Here is a 20,387-nt window from a genome sequence, read left to right on the forward strand (position 1 = left end):
GAAGGAAGCAACACTAGGTGACTCTGAGGCTAGGTCATTGTTGTGGGGTGAAATGTGTCCCCACAGAATCCATATGTTGAAGTCTCAACACCCCATTGCATCAGAACATAACCATATTTGGAGATAGGTCTTTAAAGAGGTGATTAAGTTAAAGTGAGGCTGTTAGGGTGAAACTCTCCCATATGACTGATGTCCTTGTAAGAAGAGAAAGAGACACCAAGGATGCCTGCACAGTGATGATGAGTTGAAGTTAGGCCACCTGCAAGCCAAGAAGAGAGGCCTCAGAGGAACTTAACCCTGCTGGCGCCTTGATCTTGAACTTCCAGCCTCCAGAACTGTGATAAAATAAATTTCTGTTGTTTGGGCTCCCTGGTCTGTGACATTTTGTTATGGCAGTCATAAAAGTTCATGTGGCTTTGGTCTTGATCTGCTGAAGCAGTCACTCTTGGAGGCAGAGGCTGTCATGTCAAAAGTCTGAGGACCCTGAAGTATGCAGTCAGGATGCTCAAGCTCCAAAGAGGGGTCTCTGCTGGGTGACACTCAGGTTGACTTAGCTCAGCCTTTGTGCTTGACCTGCGAGGAAAGAAGCCCTAAATCCAGGAGCCTAACAGAATGGCTCAGTATCATCTGAGGCGACAATGCGGCAATGAAGGAGGCCTTCGTCCCACCTCCACGTCTCATCTGTCTTCAGTGCACACTCATGGATGCTGCTGGGATGGCCATCCCTTTCATCAGCAATGAGATATGGGCCTAAACTTTTCATGCACTATTTTCTGTGCATTCTAAGTCCAGTCTTCAAGATATTATTCAACTGAAAATTCTCTTTGCAGTGGTTTTGCAAAGCTCCAGACCAAATTGATTGCAATTACCTGAGGAGATTGGGAAGAGTATAGATTTTCAGATCCTCTATCAAAATCTGATTCATGGGTCTGGGGTGGAGCCATCCCCATAACTAGTTTAATACCACAAGCAATAATCACATATTTGTTAACTTTTGCCAATTCACAACCTCGTGAAAATACTAAAATTGATAGAGGTTTACATCACTTGATATTTCACATGGCTGCATATGGGAGAAACCCAAGTAAGGCAGCTTAAATGTTATGGAAAGGTTTATTTTTCTCGTATATCCAAAAGTCTAGTGGGAGGGCATTAGGACAGCTGCAGCTGTCACATAATATAAATTTGCTCAGATTTCCTTTTTGTCCTGCGTGCACACCTTCTTTACCTCAAGGATTTCATTCTCATGGTCCCAAGATGGCTGCTGCACTTCCAGGCATTATAGCTGTATTCCAGTCTGGAAAAAGAGATGGGACTAAGGACAAGGATGAGTACAACATCTACATTTGGTCCTTTTAAAAATGTCTCCCACAATACTCACTCGATGGTTTATATTTATATCTCATTGGTCAGAACTATGTCAGATGGTTACCTCTTGATAAGAAATAAGGTAGGAAATACGGTGTTTTAACTGGGAACATTGTAAACTTGACAAATATTGAGTTTCCATAGTTTAGGTATAAAGGGAGAACGATTGTTGGGTGGGCAAATCATATTTCTTCCTAAAAGGGATGCAAGTTCTGAAAATGTGCAGAACTAAACCTACATTAGACAGAAAAGTGTTTGCCTGCCCTGCAGTGGGAGCGACTGGTTAGTCATCTATGGCTTCAGGAAACCAAAAAAGATATGGTCTGGTCTGGATAGTGCCTGGAGTTCTTTCCAAAATAAATAGAAAGGGTTTTCTTTGTAGTTATTACTTGTTTTTCGCTAGTAAATATTCCTGAAGTGAGGCATCTGGAGGTAAAATTGTCCCATCATAAGAGCCAGGTTGGGGGGAGGTACATAGGTGAACAAGCAGTTGCTCACAGGATGGAGGTGTATTGGTTAAAAAGCGGCTGTTCAGTGAGCATTCTACTGGCCACGGGACATAAAATCCTAGGAGAAGATTATGAAAAGCGAGCAGGATTCCATGATGCAGAGGAATAAATAGACTTGATTATAAAAATTGTTACAAAAACTTTCCCATGCATCCTTAGCCATGTCGATAGCAATTACATTCACATTGGGGTTAATGGGAACAGGGCTTTCTTATAAAACTCCAGCGACAACTTGCATCTTCTGACTAATGGTTCTCCTAAAAAATAGGCTAACCTATTCTTGTAACTTTAACCTCACAGCACCTTTAAATAGCTCCATAATTATGTGTTGGTGTACTCTTCCATTTCTAGGATTCTTTTTAATCGTGGGTGTTAAAATGTAAGTTATAATCATAGTCACATTAACGGCCGCTTAGCGACTTCTCTGAGCAGGTTGTACAGGAGAGAAGACCTTTTTTCCTACTTGTGAACGTTTCAGGCAATCCTTTAACATATAAGAGGTTTGAAAAGTTAATTTGAAAGTCTTTCCTTACCTCCACAAAAAAAAAAAAAAAAACATGTTAAACAATAAATGCGACTTCTCACTCTGCTTCTGAGGTAACATTTCTCATTTCTCAGAGGAACAAAGCAGCTGCAGATACAGCAGTGGTGACAATCAAGAGGCAGCACAAGCAATGCATAAATCCAAAAAATAGGTTCAAACAGGGAAATAGACGAGACCATTTATTTACCTATTTTCCTTCCTTTTGGCAAAGCTAAATCAAAGATTAGAGCTGCTCATTTATTGCTGTTTGCATCCGACAGAAAAGTCTGGCCACACGAAGCTCTGTGATCAGTCCAGTCATGTGTTCTGTTTTGATTCTGAACAACAGACCTGAAGCTACCGCTGGGATCCTGTGGAAACCGTAAGAGAAACCCCATCTTAGACAGTGCTCCTCGGAAGATGCTGACCGTGTCTTAATGCTGATGACCTTGCAGCGGTTTTTCTCTGAGGCTAGCAGCAGCAGCAGGGCCTGGCGTGGCGTGCCAGAGGACCAAGGAGGCTGGATCTGCTGCCAGCAGATTTAACCTGGGTCCTTTAAGAGACAGGAGCTGCTGTAGACTAACAGAGAGAGCCAGAGCGTGAAAGTGTGCACGGCTTGTCATAATTATAAATATAGTGCTTTATCGTTTACAAGGAAAAATACATCTGTAGCTACAAACTTTGCAAATATTTTACCCAAGCTGAGGCTTTTATTTTCATTCTGCTTTTCTTTTGCTACAAAAGGTGTTAAGTGTGAGCACAGAACATGTATCACTTTGTGGTTTATAATTCTTCTCTTTTGTATCTACAGGGTTCCCTGGTGATCTCGTCCAAGATAATCTCAAAAGTACCACCTTCAAAGTTACATCTGTAGCCCTGTCTGCCTACAATTTTCCAAACTTTCAAACTAACTTTTTCAGACTTCTTGTCCCTCATATTTTGACTCCAGAATACTATGGCCAACTGCCTAGCTGACATTTTGCTTGGATATCTGATAAGTATCTAAAAAAATTAGTGCAAGCTGATCTTTTCCCAAAAACCCCTGCTCTCCCATCGCTGACTCTCAACACAACACTCAAGAGAGATAGTTCTGTAACTCAGTGGTGGCATTATTTTCATTTTAAAAGAACCACAGCTATCCATAACAAAACTGCTTGGAAAAGTTAGAAATCCCACTTAAAATTAAAAAATATTAACATCTCGGGGTTATTTTTCTATTTATCTTGTAAATAATACCTATTTAAAATTCAAATGTTATGTTTTTCATTGGGTCTCACGTTTGATGGAACAAACACTCTCTAACATTCCCTGAGCCTCAGAGGACATTTGTTTAAAAGTCAGCAGCAGATTAGAGCAGCAAGAACTTTGAGCATTTCACAGAAAATGATATAGAAGTCAGAAATCAGACAGTTGTTCTCTGAAAATAGGGAGTTAACCACCTGGGTAAGTACCCAAACTTTTCTAGTAAAAGCAAAAGCAATTCCCTGGATCACTCTTCTTAAAAATGAAAAGAGGAACCAGGCAGGGCTTTGTTCTAATTCCCAGACTTCTTCCACTTGGAACTCAGAATATGCAGAGCAGACCTCATGTTTATGTTTCATTAGGAAGCTCTCCCTTTGTTAGCTCCCAAGTGCAAGTTTTAAAAACAGTCTTGAGATAGGAGAAATGTTGAAATTCTCTATTATACAATATTAGAGAAAAATGTCAATGGGTAAGATACTTTTCCTAATTGCATTCAAAGTAGGAGTGTAATGATTTATTCATGTTAAGAAAGTGTGGTTGTGATAGCATTTGATAAGGCTCAGCTAATTAGCTTCCTCAAAAAGGTCAAAATAGGAGTACCTTTATCACGTTTCTCTGACCTTGCAGAGATCCCAGGCTTTCCAACAGTCAAATTATAACCGCGGCAATTAAAACATATAATTAAGTCATAATTCCTTTTTAGAGGCCAGATCGCATGTTTACTCACTCCACTTTGTTCGTGTGGTTTCCCTTTAAGCCAAAGTCAATTCAATGAAAAAATCACTTTGTTTGGGGAATTTATTTTCTCATAGAAAGAGGCATTATCATAAAAATTGTGAAGGTGACATTACTGTTGATTTCAACTGCTAGTCTATATACTTCAACTGAATTAAAATATTCGAGGATATACCGATGTGACCCAAAACGTATCTGACAACTTTGCATACACGTTTTGAGCATCTGCTTGACATCCTCAGCTGTGAACTTGCCGGTGTTTTGAGTCTGTTATTACTGTGAATGATAGGAGGGTGTGCTTGTTGAGATTGCTTTCTTTGATTCTTAGTTTAGGTATGACTAACACGATTCAAGTTCACAAAGCTTGAGTGTAAAGCTTGATAAATTTTTACACGTGTTTTTTCCTCTGGAACCACCACCAAGATCAAGATAAAGAATATTTCCACCACCCCCAAAAGACTCCCTTTTGTCCAATACCAGTAGATACTTGTCTGCGTTAAAGGTAACCACTCTTCTCGTCTCCATCGCCACAAGCTATTTTTGTCAGTTTTTGAATTCTAAGAAATGGAATCAAACAGCACCTATGTGTTTGTGCTGGGCCTCTGTTGCTCACCTTAATGCTTTTGAGACCCATCCATGTTGTTGGGTGGAGCAGTAGCTGCCTTCTTTTCATTGTAAGAACATCCCCAAACTAATTTGTCCATTCTCTAGTTGGTGGGCATTTGGATTTCTTCTAGCTTTGGGCCAATGTGAACAAAGCTATTACAGGCATCAAGTTGTGTGTCTTTGGGTGACTATAGACGCCCATCTCTGTTAAGGATTGCTAGAGCAGTGGAGAGGTTGTGTGTTAGGGTGTTGACAAGGTTAGTTTTAGTACATGCTGCCAGCTTTTCGAAGGTGTGACTCAATTATTGCCTTCAGTTACAACACATGGGAGTTCCAGTTAAAGACGGTTCCTGCTGCTAAATATGGAAAGTAGAGCGGTGTTAGAAAATATTGAAACAGCCAGATAGTTTAAGTGACACAAACCGAAAAATTGATAATCGGACTACAGTAAAATTAACAATTTCTGCTTATCAGAAAATAATCAGAAAAGAGAATGAAAAAAAAAAAGCTGGAATGCGGAAGAGTCTAGCAATCTACCCAACAAACGACTTGTATCCTGAATATATGAATAATCCCTATAAATTGATAAAAAATGGATAAAAGACCTGATTAAAAATGGGCATAAGACATACAAGCACTTCCCAGAAGATGCTTTCCAAACGGCTAAAAGGAAGCCAGGGTTCTCAAAGCTATCAGTCTTGAGATAAATGCAAATTAAAATGCAAAAATGTATCCCCACCAGAATGACAAAACTTACACAGCTGACAATTTCCTGGGTTAACTTTTTACTTTTTTCCCTTTCATTAGGATAGATTTAAATATGTTCATCCACAATTAACTTTATCCCTTTTGACCCATAATATTCTTTAGTTAGAGAGCGGAGTGTAGAAATGCTGCGATTTGTGCTCCTGGTGTAACTAGCCCACTAGGAACTGGCTCTGTGGGATATGCACAGTTGAAGGACTACTGAACACTTTGGATGTGTCAATAACTGGATAATAGAAACCAACAAACCCCAAGACTCCACTGAGCAATGCACATCCAAAGGAGACGGGGTAGCAAGTTCGGACGTCTATGCATTTGCCAACACTGTGATTGTCAAAGAAAGAAAGAGACGTTTACAAACTGCAAAACCTATAAATATCATGTAATCAAAATGCTTATCTGAGGGGCTGGCCCAGTGGCCCAGCAGTTAACTTTGCACGTCCCGCTTCAGTGGCTCCAGCTTTGCCAGTTCAGATCCCAGGTATGGAGCTATGCACGCTCATCAAGCCATGCTGTGGCAGGCGTCCCACATATAGAGTAGAGGAAGATGGGCATGAATGTTCGCTCAGGGCCAGTCTTCCTCAGCAAAAAGAGGAGGATTGGTGGCAGATGTTGGCTCAGGGCTAATCTTCCTCAAAAAAGAAAAAAATGCACATATAGACATAAAAAGAAAAAATTCTTATCTGATACTTTAAACCCTTTAAACCATTTTACTACAATCCAACCCAGTGCTAACTTAGCCTCTGCTGGAACGCATCCTGTGCAGGAGATGCTGCCTCTGAGCCTGTGTTTCTTCTTTGGCCAGCTCAGGCTTTTCCAAAGTGTTTCTAAGAAAAAAATATGCTTCCCAATAACTTCTACCAGTTGATCTATATTTCACTTACTAGGACACACAAATCAATCACGTCTGTCTTTGAGACGATATTTACTATCTTTGGGAAAATAGCTATCAAGTGCTAATTGGTCTATCCATATTTTAAAATTTAATTTAACAGTCATTTACTGTCCCACAGGAAGATAGAGTCACCTTAAGAATGTTAATATTTTGAACACAATATAAAATGCACGAGGTCCAATTCTCCTCCACAATTCTAGGAAGGCGCTAGAATTTTTCTCACAGGTGTGCGATCCTTATCTATGGCTGGGATTCCCCCTGTTGAAAGGTTGGCCCCAGCACGATTGCCCTGAGTGGCAGAAGAAGCCATAAGGCAGAAGTGACTCAGAGCAATCTGATCACTCGCAAACACAGAGCAACAAGAATGGGAGCATGTCTTTCCAGGCGTCTCCACACAGTGCTGGCACTTCCTGCCAAGGAGCGATTTCTAGGCAGTGGGATTTCATGTAAGCTTCAGGAGGAGTCCTACTCAAGCAGGTTGGAAGTACTCCAGCAGAACTCACCTAATGATGTTAACGGAGCTGAACTCTGAACGAAGTAAAGAAGGACCCAGAATGGTGGGAATGAGTCTGAGCAGATGCGAGCCCAGGCGAGCTTTGTCTAGAAGAGAGAGGAGCCAGGAATAACACATTTTGGATTCACAATTTCCCCGCTGTCTGACTCCAGTGTTGATTACACACTCCTTACTGCTGGGAGGAACAGGGTGGTGCGTTTGCATTCTCAGCCAAACCACGATTCTGTAGCTGCAGAGGGATTTGCAGACAGTGATCCATTCCTACCTGACTGTCATGGTTGCCACAAAGGATGACTCCATCACCTGGCTCTGTCCTTGAAGATGACCCTGTTCATGATGCTGGCCTTGCTACGTGTCTGGCAGCAAAGACCACTGCATGTCCAACATCTCCATTCTGGACTGGCAGCTTTAACGGAGAGACTGCCCATGGGTCGATGGCAATAGCAGTTGCATAGGAGCCTGCTGTTGTCTCTGGCCCTGGAACATTATCTCTGAAGCTAACAAGGCAGCTGGCTTGAGAAGACTAGGCCCGTCTCTTAGCAAGCTGGCCTACCTTCTGCTACTCACCTGCATGCCACAGCTCCTTACCACATCCAAGACTGCATTGGTGGATATTCTCAAAATGCATCCTAGTGTGAAGTTTTTCAGCAAGAGTTTCAATCTTTGCCTTCTCCCACATTTGGTCAAAATTCTCCCCATTTCAGTTTTAGTCACACAGCAATAACCTGCAAGGAAGACTGTCATTCAGCTGTGGCGGAGAAGATCCTCAGTGGATCAGCGTCAACACAAACCATGCCCTGAATCTATCCCCGTATTTATTACTGTGATCCTGTCTTGGCCTTCAGTACCAAAAATGGACTGTTGTCTCATAAAGCCAGATTTCAAAAGAGATATGTATTGTTTACAGGAATTTTAAAACTCATATCTATCAGATTTTGGTCACTTCAATCTAACATTATTTATTGTATTAAATTGGTTCAGATTAATCTGTCTAACTTCCCGTCCTGTGAGATGTGAGATGGTCCCTCTCTCTTTCTTTACATGACCTTAGGTCCAAGATGGAGTTAGTCATACTCCTCCATTAATGGGGCAATGGCACATTACCAAACCCATCGCTCTGGTTAAGACCCTCTAATGTGCACTGACTTACCCGCCCCCCAAGGCTGTATTACTGATCCCAAATATTTTCTGCCCTGCCTGAAGGGTGATGCCACTTCACTCACTTGAGATCACGGAATTGGACATGGTACATGCATGGACATCACACCTGTGTGGAGCCAGCAGGCAACAAACCATCATATTTCCTCCTCAAAGCACCAGATAAAGACTGCTCTGCCAGCTGGTCTTTGAAGAGCAGATGACCTGGAGTGAAGCCACGGCTGACCCATAATGGAAATGCAACGTGAGTGAGAAAAAGCTGCGAATCATTGAGATTTTGAATCTGTTTGCATTGCAGAATGAACTTGCCCACCGTAAACCAAAGGTCCCATTTCCCAGTCACATTAACCCACCCCCACCTTCATCACAATGTGTTTATTTTAGGGGCTGTTGATGCTCTTTGTAAGAGATATTGGAAAATGTATAATAGATTGTCTGCAAATCTTCTGAATTATATAAGTACTATTGTTACATATCACATTGCTTACTTTATTTTCCCTCAGCCCTGAGTTCTGCTCTTATTGCTATGCACACATACAGTCCATCTCCTCTAACAGTTGCTTAGAATTCCATGGTACAGATCTGCCACATTTTAGCAATCTGCTCTCTAGTGATAGAGGCATCCCTTACCCCTGATTCCCCATCACAACAAATAATGCTGTAATCAACACCCATACATGTGCTTTCTTATGGACCCGGGTGAGAATGCAGAAGAAATATTGGACAAATTCCAACACCAATCATGATTAAAAGCAAGTTAGGAATAGAGGAAAAATACTTCAGCTTGTTAAAGAGCATCTATAAAGTAATTTATTAAAAAAAAAACTATAGCTGACATCACGCTTAAGAGTGAGAGACTGAATATTTCATCCCTAATATTGGGAACAAGGCAAGGATGTCTGCTCTCATCATTCATATTCAATGTAGTACTAGAAGTTCCAGTCATTGAAATAAGGCAAGAAAAGGAAATAAAATATCCATAGATTGAAAAGGATTGCATAAAGCTGTCTCTATTTGTAGATGACATGATTGTCATAGAAAATTCCAGGGAATCTAAAATAAGAAAGAATAAGAACTAATAAGTGAGTTGAGCAAGGTTGCAGAATACAAGATGAACACACAAAAGAAAATTGCATCTTTATATGTTAACAATAAATATGTGGAAACCAAAATTAGAAACACAATATCATTTATAATCACTCCAAAGTAAATAAATTTATAGGTAAAAACTTGCCAAACATGCAGAATATCTGTAAGGTGAAAATTAAAAATGCTGATGAAAAAATCAAAGAGGGCCAAAATAAATGGTGAGAATCAACAGATTAAGATGACAGTTCTCCTCAGTTGATCTATAGGTTAACCAACTTCCTGTCAAAATCCCAAAAAGGTTTTCTTATCGACATAGATAAGCTTAATCTAAACTTTATATTATAAACGTATTACACCATTATAAACTTATATCATATTAAAACTTATTATAAAGTTTTCTAGATAGAGTTTGCATAGAAAATCATAGACAGTCTTAACCTTGACAAAGAAGAACAAGGTAAGAGGAATTACCCTAACTGCTAGGCTTACTATGTTGCCACGGTACAGGTAAGGGTGCTGGGCAGGGATAGATGCACAGAGCAACAGGGCAGAGTGGGGAACACAGAAACAGACCCACACAGATGTGCTCAACTTCTCTTTGACAAAGATGCCAAAGCAGCTCAATAGAATTTAATTCAATGGAAGGATAGATTTTTTCAATAAATGATGCTGGAGCAATTGGACATACTTAAGCAAAAAATGAACCTCAACCTAAATCTCACATCCCATTCAAAATTAATTCACAATGGATCACAGATTTAAGTATGAGATTGAAACTATAAAACTTTTGGGGAAAAAATAGGAGAAACTCTTCAGCAGCTAAGGAAAGACAAAGATCTTACACCTGAAACCAAAAGCAAAATCCATAATGGAAAAATTAATCACTTGGACTCCATCAAAATTAAAAATTGTCTTACAAAAGACCTTGGGAAAGGAAAGATATGACCAGCTACAGACTAGGAGAGAATATCCACCCATGACATATCGCACAAAGGACAAGAATACAGATGGCAAACCAGCTCATGGAAGGACGGTCCACATAAATCTCACACGGATTTAATTCTCTCCATTCTTCGGTAGTTCTCATCAAGGGGCTTCTTGTGAATACATTTTCAATATGTGTCCTTATGCAGTAAAATTTCTGAGGCTTTGTAGGTCCAAAAATACTTATTGCATTGTCACACTTCCAAAACCATTTGTTGGATAAAACTTGAACTGCAAGTTGTTTTTCTTAACACTCAGAAATATTCTCTAATGACCTCTTCCACCCAATGTTGCTGTTAAGAACAGTCCTCCATCCAATTATTGTTTCTCTATGTCTGCCCACCCCTGTTTTCAGGAAGCCTCACTCAGCAGGGCTTCTGTGCTGCCCGACGTCAACCCCAGGGCAGAGACGCCTGACCAGCTCCGGGGCCACCGCTTCCTTCCAGAAAGGAGCTGACGGTGGCTGTCTGAAAGCAGCTCAGAAGAGGGGAAGAGTGGCAGGTGCACAAAAGTTCCTCCAAACCCTCCCTCATCTCAACCGATGCACAATGGGCTCCAGCACACCCGAGGTTTCTCACATTCATTTTTTGTTAACTTCTCGGCTTCTTCATGCTTTCCTTCCTCGTTTATTATTACTTTCAATCTGACTTTGAGGAGGAAAAAGCCAGCACCTGGAGCTAGATTGCCATTTTTTTCAGGATCCAGTAGCCCCTGATTTTCTTTATTTTGTGTTAAAATATTACACATGGAGAGAGGGCATTTTGGTTCTGTGTAGCTGAGAGCAACCTTCGCATTTCATAGACACAGTCTGAAGGACATTAAAGTTGTGGATTTTTTTTTCAGAGCTATTATCAATCTGGGCAGCTCTTTTGATTAAAAAGTGATCAGTAACCTTTTATAAGCTTTCTGCTGCATTTGCCTCGAGAGTATGTTGATAAGAATGTAGAAGATACAGAATTAACATTTCTGGATTATTTGTTTCCTACATCTCTGGGATAAGGCAGCTTTAGCACTTAAAGTAATACGTTTTATTTATGCTAATGAATCTGATAATTTTTCTGAAAATAAAACTGTATGTGTATAATAAACTCCACCTTTACTTTTAAATTCCCATCAGTGTGATTGGCAGAAGGAAATGTATTTCTTCCTAGTGAATATTCACGTGTACAAAACATGTGGTCGATGAAAATTAAGCCAATTATTTTATATGTGTTAATGGCCAAAGGTGACACAATCTAATGACATATACAGAATCCACCCAAAATTGTGGAAATTTTAGATATTTCTCAAAATTACAGAAATCAGTAAATACTGTAACCACAAGTGTCATTTTGAATTTGAAGCATTCAAGTGATAGTAACCATGTTGTAGAAATCAATCCAGAATATTGACCAGGCTTTTTTTTTTTTTTTAGTTTGGGGGTTTTTTTCCTTTGGGATGGCTGAATGGGGTCGAGAGTTGGTCTCTTGGACCAGGTGGAGCTTGTCACCGTCTGGGAAGCCCACCTGCTGTTCTGGGCTCAGCCTCCACACAGCCTGGGATGTCGGGCAAATGGATGGACATTTCCCTGGTCCGCCTTCCTCACTTTTAAGTGGAAATGTGTGCTCCTTCTCCCAGCCTGACGCTGCAGGGATGAACAGCAGTTTCAAAACCATCCAACACTTGGTGTTGCTGCAGGTGGCATCCTACACTTGCTTGGGTTGACTTGCCTTCTTGTCAAGAAACATTGTGAAGTCAGAGCCCACATGGAAGACCTGCTCCAGTCATCATTCAATATATTCAAATATACTGTTCGAATACGTCAAGAAAAATATTTCTTAAACAGGTTGTGTTAAGCCAACAAGATATCAAATATCCAAATCTTTTTTTTGTAGAGAAATTCATCAATTTCATCCAACATTTCACAATGATTTGGCTTAGATATCATCAAAAAATCAGTTTCATTTTAATTAAAGAGATAATGCCAGCTTTCAAGTAAGATGCATTCTTAATGAGCAAACTAATTTAAAAATTCACTCTGTTCAGGAGTTTATTTTCCTAGATAAAAGGTAATTACAAGGTCCTTTTGTACCTCTCTCTCAGAGACTGCTTTTTTTTTTTAATTTACAATTTATTTCCCATATAATTTAATACTAAACATTGCTTTAGCTGGCAGGAATATTTAAAATAAAATTTTATTGATTATCTTGCTTCTCTGGTAAGACAGGCCTTAATTCAGTTCCAGAAAAACAAGAGAAAAAAATTCCCCATCTTGAAATTGCTCTGCTTATTTTTATTTTTGGCCTTCGTATGCGGCCCGGGCAAGGTCTCTTCGTTCCCAAAGGCATCATGCAGACCTATGTGGTAGCCAACACTCAGCACAAGTGGATTGATTTGAGTTTCTATTGTCTGTTCCCAGCTGTCAAGTGTCAAAGCCACCGTCACAATGAGGAGAACATAAAAACACGCCAGAGTCTCTTTCCCCCGAGGGTGTCAGAGCAGCAAGTGCCAGCTGCTCCAGGAATAAACAGGGGAGACTCGCTCCAGCCAAAGCAATCTCAGACGTCTCTGTTTGCAGGGGGAAACTGAGCCGGGCTTGGGGGCATGGGCCAACGTAGGAAGGCCTGAGAGCTCAGACAGGACTCCGGGGATGTTGTGGGCAGTCCGCAAGGTTGAGCAGGCATGAGTGTGTATCAGCGGGAGGCTGCAACGGTGGAGAGAGGGCTCGAAGGAGAAACGATGCGCAGCCTTGGTGCAAACTGACTCACCCAGTGAGTGCGATCACAGGACCTTTAGAAGACTCTCACAACAGTCTGCACAGCCAGCAGGGCAGAAACGACCAGCCCTGGGACCTCTGATGGGGCCAAGGGCAGAGCTGGTCTCTCTCTAAGGCCGCCCTTCAGAGTGACCCCAGGCCCAGAGGGTCAGCTGTCTAATGCTTACCTTGCTCACATACTAATAGACATCACTTTGTAAGAAGGCCACTGGGGCTCATTAGAGTGGGATATCAAAAAGAATTTCTAAGAGGAGGCTTTGCTAAAAGCCTTGAATTCCAGACAGTGGAGGACTGAGGAGGGGCAGTCTGCAGTCTGCCTGAGTTCAGTTCCTAAGCTGGTAAACGGAGCAGTAAAAATGAGGAGTAGGGGGGCTGGCCCCGTGGCCCAGTGGTTAAGTTTGGGTGCTCCACTTTGGTGGCCCAGGGTTTCTCTGGTTCAGATCCTGGGTGCCAACATAGCACGGCTCGTCAGGCCATGCTGGGGCAGCATCCCACTTAACATAACCAGAAGGACCTACAACTAGAATATACAACTGTGTGCTGGGGGGCTTTGGGAAGAGAAAGAAGAAAAGCAAACAAAAACATTGGCAGCAGATGTTAGCTCCGGTGCCAATCTTTAAAAAAATTAAAAAGAGGAGTAGAATTTGCTTATAAAATACACACACATATATATAGTATATACATTATATATAATTACATATTATGCTAGAGTGTGGTATTATACACATAAAACCTACCATTGTCTTTCTACAGATGAAAAGTTTGAAAAAAAGAAATTTCACGTATTAAACGATAAAAAATCCTTCAATATCAAACCAGTCCATATTTTTCATTATCTTAATACACCCTAGAGTGATTTGGAAATTTGCACCCCCACACACACACAATAAAAAGCAAGCTGTTTTGCATTCTTGAATAAAGATTTTGCTGATTTCAGTTGGAGTGGCCATGAGAATGGATATAAATATTTTCCTTTACTTATTTAACAAATCAGTTAATTAATCCAACAATATTTATTAATTAAGCCGCTATTATAGGGCATCAGTGATAGTCTGTATGGTCACTGTGGGAGAAACAAACAGAAATCATAATTTATGCCCTTCAGATGGATTGTCAGAGGAATGCAACTCCTTCAGCAAAAGGACTGAGCCCTGGAGAGACGGGCTAGGAGTTTTAATGAGCTGATAGGAGCAGTAAAAATCATCACCAGTTTGCAAACTTTCTTCCCCACTTCACTCCCAATTTATTCATTATCAGCTCTGCTCCATTCCCCTTCCAACCCCTCATCTCGGCCCCCACGTCCCTGTCCCACATCTCACTCCAACCCTCAGAGTAGGAAACGGTCAGTCTGGGAGCTGGGGATGTCAAGATGGAGCCCCAAAAGCAACCAGAAGTGGGTCGGGGCAACGTGAAAGGTGAGCCCAAGCCACGTCCGTGTCAGGGCTGATCAGGAAACACTGGAATCTGCTGAATCTGAAGGGTGAGTGTAGAGCCTGGAACAGTGACAGATGCAATGTGATGGATGTCAGCTGAACCTACTGTGGCCATCGTTTCACAGTGCATGTAAAGCAGACCACCACGTTGTATGTCTTCAACCGGGATGGATGTCCACTATTTCTCAATACAACTGGCAAAAAAAGCCAGAAACAAGAAGAAAACGGAGATGCCCTGGAGAGAGCACCAGCAGGAAGCCAGGAGATAATTGTAGCGAACCTGCCTGGAGCGGCCACAGCTTTTCAAGAACTGATTTTTAATTGGCCACTGGTCACATGCTAAATGAGTTGGGTCAGATATAGTTTAAAGTCAAAGGCTGAAGCAAAAATTATAGACTTTACCATTGCTAAAAAAGAAGAGAAAGAAAGATAAAGGCAGAAAAAAGAAGGGAGGGAGGGAAGAGAGAAGGAAATTTTAATGTTGATCATAAGAGAAACTGATTGAGAAATTCATTTCTCTCTTTCAAATTTTATTATTGACCCTTACTTATTGATGTGGACCAAAGATGTCTACTGTAATTTCAATCATTGCCAAGCGACCATGAATTTATGCATTAGGACACTGGATTTTACATTTGTCACTGAATATTTTTGAGACAACAATTTGTATTTTGTTTACTGCCTTTCTTCTCTGATTTAATCAGGACATCTTAGTTCTTTGCCTTCAAGATTTCTGCAGTGTTTCTGGAGATTCTCTCCCTCTAGTGTAAAAACCTAACCTAACCTCATCATTCCAGTTCTGTTTTTGAGGGCAGAGCCTTTGTGGGCAGCCGGAGGAAGGAGGAGAGGCCGTGTCACCTCCCAGGGGACGTGTGGCCTACCACTGGGAAAAGCAGACCCTGGGCTGACTCCTGCACAGACCTCAGCAGAACCAGGCAGGACGTCAGTCTAAGGGCAGAGGGACTCCCTGCTCTCTGCCTGTTTCTTGCTCTGCGGCTTTGTCAGACTCTCAGACAGAGCACGCAGGAGTCCGTCATCCGTGAGGTGAAGGCTCAGAACTGGATTTAAGACAAAAATCATGCAATGCGGTATTTCTTGCACCCTTGAATTTGTAGACTAGAATCGCATCTCCCTACGTATTTTCAATAATGCATTCAGTGTTTGTCCAGATACTGATAACCTAAAAATTTTAATCCACAAATTCTCTCTTTCCTCATCAAATATAAATAATCCAATATCAGTCTATGACTTTTCACATGAAACTGTATAAAGTGACCATGACACTAGGATGTGATTGAAAGCAGCAGAAAGAAAATAGCCCAAGTTAAAGAGGTCTAATGTCAGTCAGAATGAGCTCTCTGACATTAACTGTGCCTGAGGACAGAATATTAAACAAACAAAAACTACACAGTATTTGATGATATTTTGCTAGTGACTTATTCCAGGCTTCACAGCTTACTCTTTCCCCATCTCCGCCTTCATTCAACAGCCTTGCCTTATTTGGCTACAAAGAGAGTAGAGAGAGGATAGAGACAGGTCGATATAAATAGATAGGTGATAGATACTTAATAGATAGACAATAGATGATAAGATAAATGATAGATAGTACAGATAGATTATAGATAGATACACAGATAGATAGAAAGAGAGAGAGACATAGAAACATAAATCCTGTAATAGCCCAACAGATCGTTGAGATCAGGGATAATGTCATATTTATCTTTGTGTCCCCAACACCATGCACAATGCCTAACACACACCAACTACTTAGTATTTCTTGAGTAGATGCAAAACCATGTAATCTTGCAGTCTTGAAAAAGTCTTTTAGTCTTTCATCATCCAAATTTCCTTAGCTGTCTAATAAGGCTTTTAAATTTTCTGATCTCTCTGCTTTCTAAGACCCTTTTTATGTCTGAAACAAATTAGGATACTATAAATTGTTCTATATCAGCGTTTTTGAAGTATCTCCCATGTCAGCAATACCCCTTCTCTGCCCTCACCCAGCCGAGCAGAGATGCTCCCGTAGCCACTTTGTGTAAAGTACCTTAAGTGATCAGACCAGGGTAGTCCTCTTGACCAAGCTGGGCCACTCGGAATCCGCCTGCTGCAAACCTGGAATTGAGAGGAAGAGAGAGTGAGAGACAGAGAGAAGCAAGAGGCAGGCTCCTTCTTTCATCACCTGCGACGGTGGAAGTTTAACGGAAGCTTGCGGGCTGGGAGGTCTCTCGCTCGCCCACCAACAAATGCCAGAATGGAGAAGACATGCAAAGAGGATAAAGGAGAAGGTGTGAAGAGAGCCCTGGATGCCTCCAACGCTTTTTCTTCTCCCCTAGCAGGAGTTTATGGAAGCCCAAAGGCATTCTCAACTTCTCTTGATTAAAAAGCTCATTCAGGTTCGGGCACTTCCAAACAAAAATGTCCAAAACTGCTGTCAATCAAAGTTATACTAGAGCAATTTATTGTCAGCACCTATTAAACCAACTTATGAGATAAGAAAGAGATATTAGATTGTGATAGAGGTAATTACATACAGTGAGTAGAATTTCCACATATTTTCAATTTAAGTCTTCGAAAGTTATTTGCAGCTCACCATAGCAATAGAATCTTTGCCGCCAGCACCTGTGTGTGCCCTCTGCTGCCTTTGCCTATTCACATAAGACAATGTGATGAATTGTGCCTCCCAGGACCATCCATTTCAGTTACCAGACACCAAAGTACTGCTAATGAAAGTCGCTAAATGCATTCAGTTGCTCTTTGGCATCCATAAATAGAAGAGGATCCAAAAAAATCACAAGAAAGATAATGCCATCCAGGATAATGCAACGGAGACCTTGTTCTCTATATCACTGTTCTGGTAACATTATGGGTACGCAGGACAAGGACCTATAGCTTACGAGAAGGTAAAGATTAGATGTAAAATAAAACACATCTGGAAAAGGTAAGTAAGTATTCTTTTTCTGCATCGTACCAATGACCTACTTGCTGACAAGCTCCCCAAAGCAGGATCCTCTAATCCCAAATGATGCACCCTATCGATTCAGCCTAAGATTTCCCCAGGATTCATTCAATAAACCTAAAGGTGTTCAGAAGACATTGTTATGCTCTTCTGCTAAACAACATATTTCCCTGTTCTTGTATCAGACGAGACGCAGGGCACAAAGAGATGATCATCAGAATATGAAAAACCATCCCCATTTCTGTATAAAACCCTTAGTGGGTAACATCTTAAAATTAGCATGCTGGAGCTAGGGAAGATGACTACTAAAGGGCGTCACTTTCATGGCATAGCTGAAATTAGATGAAATTTGCTACACTGACTTCAGTAGATTTTCCTATTTCCTTTACTTGTGTCCATTACAGAAAATAACTGCCATCAGGTGCATCAGTATTGAAATGGAGTGTCCAAAGTAGACATGACTGCCTCACTCACTAATTTATTTGTCAGTCAAGGATTACTCGTTCACCTCCAACTCTGTAACAGGCCCCACGAGAGGAAATAGTGATACAGTGGTGGGCAACAGCTGATGATCCATGTCTTCATGGGGCTTATTGACTGGTAAAGGAAGCAAGTATTATTCAAATCTCCATAAATACAAAGACAATAAGATCTCTAAAGCAAGGAATGGTTATAGAAGAGCATATTTAAAATCTATCAGCACTTTAGTGAAGGAGTAGCTGGAAAGTCCTCTGGAAGGAAATTATGCTTGAGTAGATCTATCAGTTATGCACAGAAATCAGCTGATTGGAAAGGGTCGGGTGGAAAAGAGCACTTTGGATAGAGATAACCATACATGCAAAGGCCCTGGGGCAGGAGACGGTGGTAGGTGGCCATTGGTTTAAGCAGAATTTTTTGATGATACTCAAAGGAAAGAGACCTGACAGCTTGGAGACCTTGTGAGAAAAGATTAGAAGTGGTACAACGGATGCCCTCTGGATTAAAATATAAAGAGCATGGGGAATATTTTGTAAAGTGTAAAGCTTCATAGAAATGCTAAATCCTTCAAAACAATATCCTCGTTATGAATCCCAAGTCTCAAGACCTGACTCCCTACCCACCTTGTCGACGCTGCCAGCTCTTCTGTTTGCAGTACTGCAATGGCCTCCTGGCCAGTTGCTCTGCATTGACTTTGGCTTAATCCCTCACTCAAGGTATTCTCCCCACAGCAGCCGGAGTGATGGCTTTCAAAGGTAAGACTTACCACATCACTCCTCCGCTCAAAACCCTTCAAACATACCCCATCATCTTCAGATTTACAAAGAATGAACCAATTTTTAACCTGGCCTGCAAAGCCCAAGTGCAGTGCCATCCAGCAGAGACAGAATGGGAACCACCCATGTCGGTTAAATTATCTAGTAGGCGCATGAGAAAAGTAAACAGAAACAGGGGAAAATCATTTTAATCATATATTTTATGTAAGCCAATATGTCCAGAAGATAATCATTTCATTGTGTATTCAATCTAAAAATATTAATGAGGTATTTTGCATTATATTTTGTACTGAATCTTTTAATTCCAGTGTGCATTTTACACCTGCATGAAAAAAATAAAGAGCATCATCCTCAGCACTGCAGGGAAATTGTGTTTTAATCATGCAGCAGCAATGTGGAGGGAAGTCCCGGGGTCATATATGGAGAAAAAAATGCTCCAGCAGAGCCAGCGTTCTGTACAACTAGGATGCTCAAGAGGCATGTGCCGGCTTTTACTACTTAAAGTACGACTTTCTTTGATTAACTATCGCTTTGAATTATGGAGGTAAAAAAAAAGAACAAAAAATGCTTAATTGTGTGTGAGAGAACATGTGTATGACTCTCATCAAATGTAAAAATATTGAAATGAAATAAAAAACAGAAATCATTACTTTTGAAAAAGGTTAGTCTACTTAAAGGGGCAACTTTAAATTGAAAAAGATGGAAAGGAAGGGGAGAGACACAAAAAACTTCAACTTTTAAATATGAGGCAAAGATAGAAAAAGATAGAGAGATATAGACAATGGATGGATAGATATATCTAGATCTAGCTAGATATTTAGATATAGTTGGCTCTAGATAGATCTAAATATAGATAGATATCTAGGTCTAGATAGGTTTAGACATAGGTAGATATTTAGATGATGGATATATAGACGATAGATATATAGATGATAGATAGATAGATGATAGAGATGGGTAATAGTGATGATGGTGATGATAGATGATGATACATAAATAGATAATAGATATAGATAGATGATAGATGGTAGATAGATGATAGGTAGAGGAGGAGGATGATAGTTGATAGATATAGATAGATAGATGATATAGTAGATAGATGATAAATAGATAGGTGATAGAGTTAGAGATAGATACCAATATCACCAAACCCCCATAAAATGTCATCAAACAAATACTTCTGCTCTGCATGTGGAATGAGAATCTGCGTCTGGAAAGTGGAGAAAAGGGCAGGTGAAGTATCCTCAGCCACAGCGCTCCCACAGGCTCAATCACAGGTGAGGCTACTGCACTTGTATGAGGAGCACGCTTACGGAGCAGAACTCAAAAAGAGCCACAGACAGCGTTGCACTGTGCCTTTAAACCGTGTCCCTCACAGGCGGCAGTGACTGGAAGCCCATCTCCTCGCCCTGAAGCCTCAGAACAATTACCATGGAACTGACATGCATTTCCCTTGTAACCGATCCCTGAGTTCTACAGTAAAAAAAGGGATGAAATTGTCAGATGCCTGCAGCTCTATGTGGGATCGTCACGGATGGGCCTGACAGACAGGCAGCCAGACAGGAATATGTTCTATTGACAAACAAAGTACTAGAGTGTTGT

Source organism: Equus asinus, chromosome 27, assembly GCF_041296235.1.
Source record: "Equus asinus isolate D_3611 breed Donkey chromosome 27, EquAss-T2T_v2, whole genome shotgun sequence".
Lineage (NCBI taxonomy): Eukaryota > Metazoa > Chordata > Mammalia > Perissodactyla > Equidae > Equus > Equus asinus.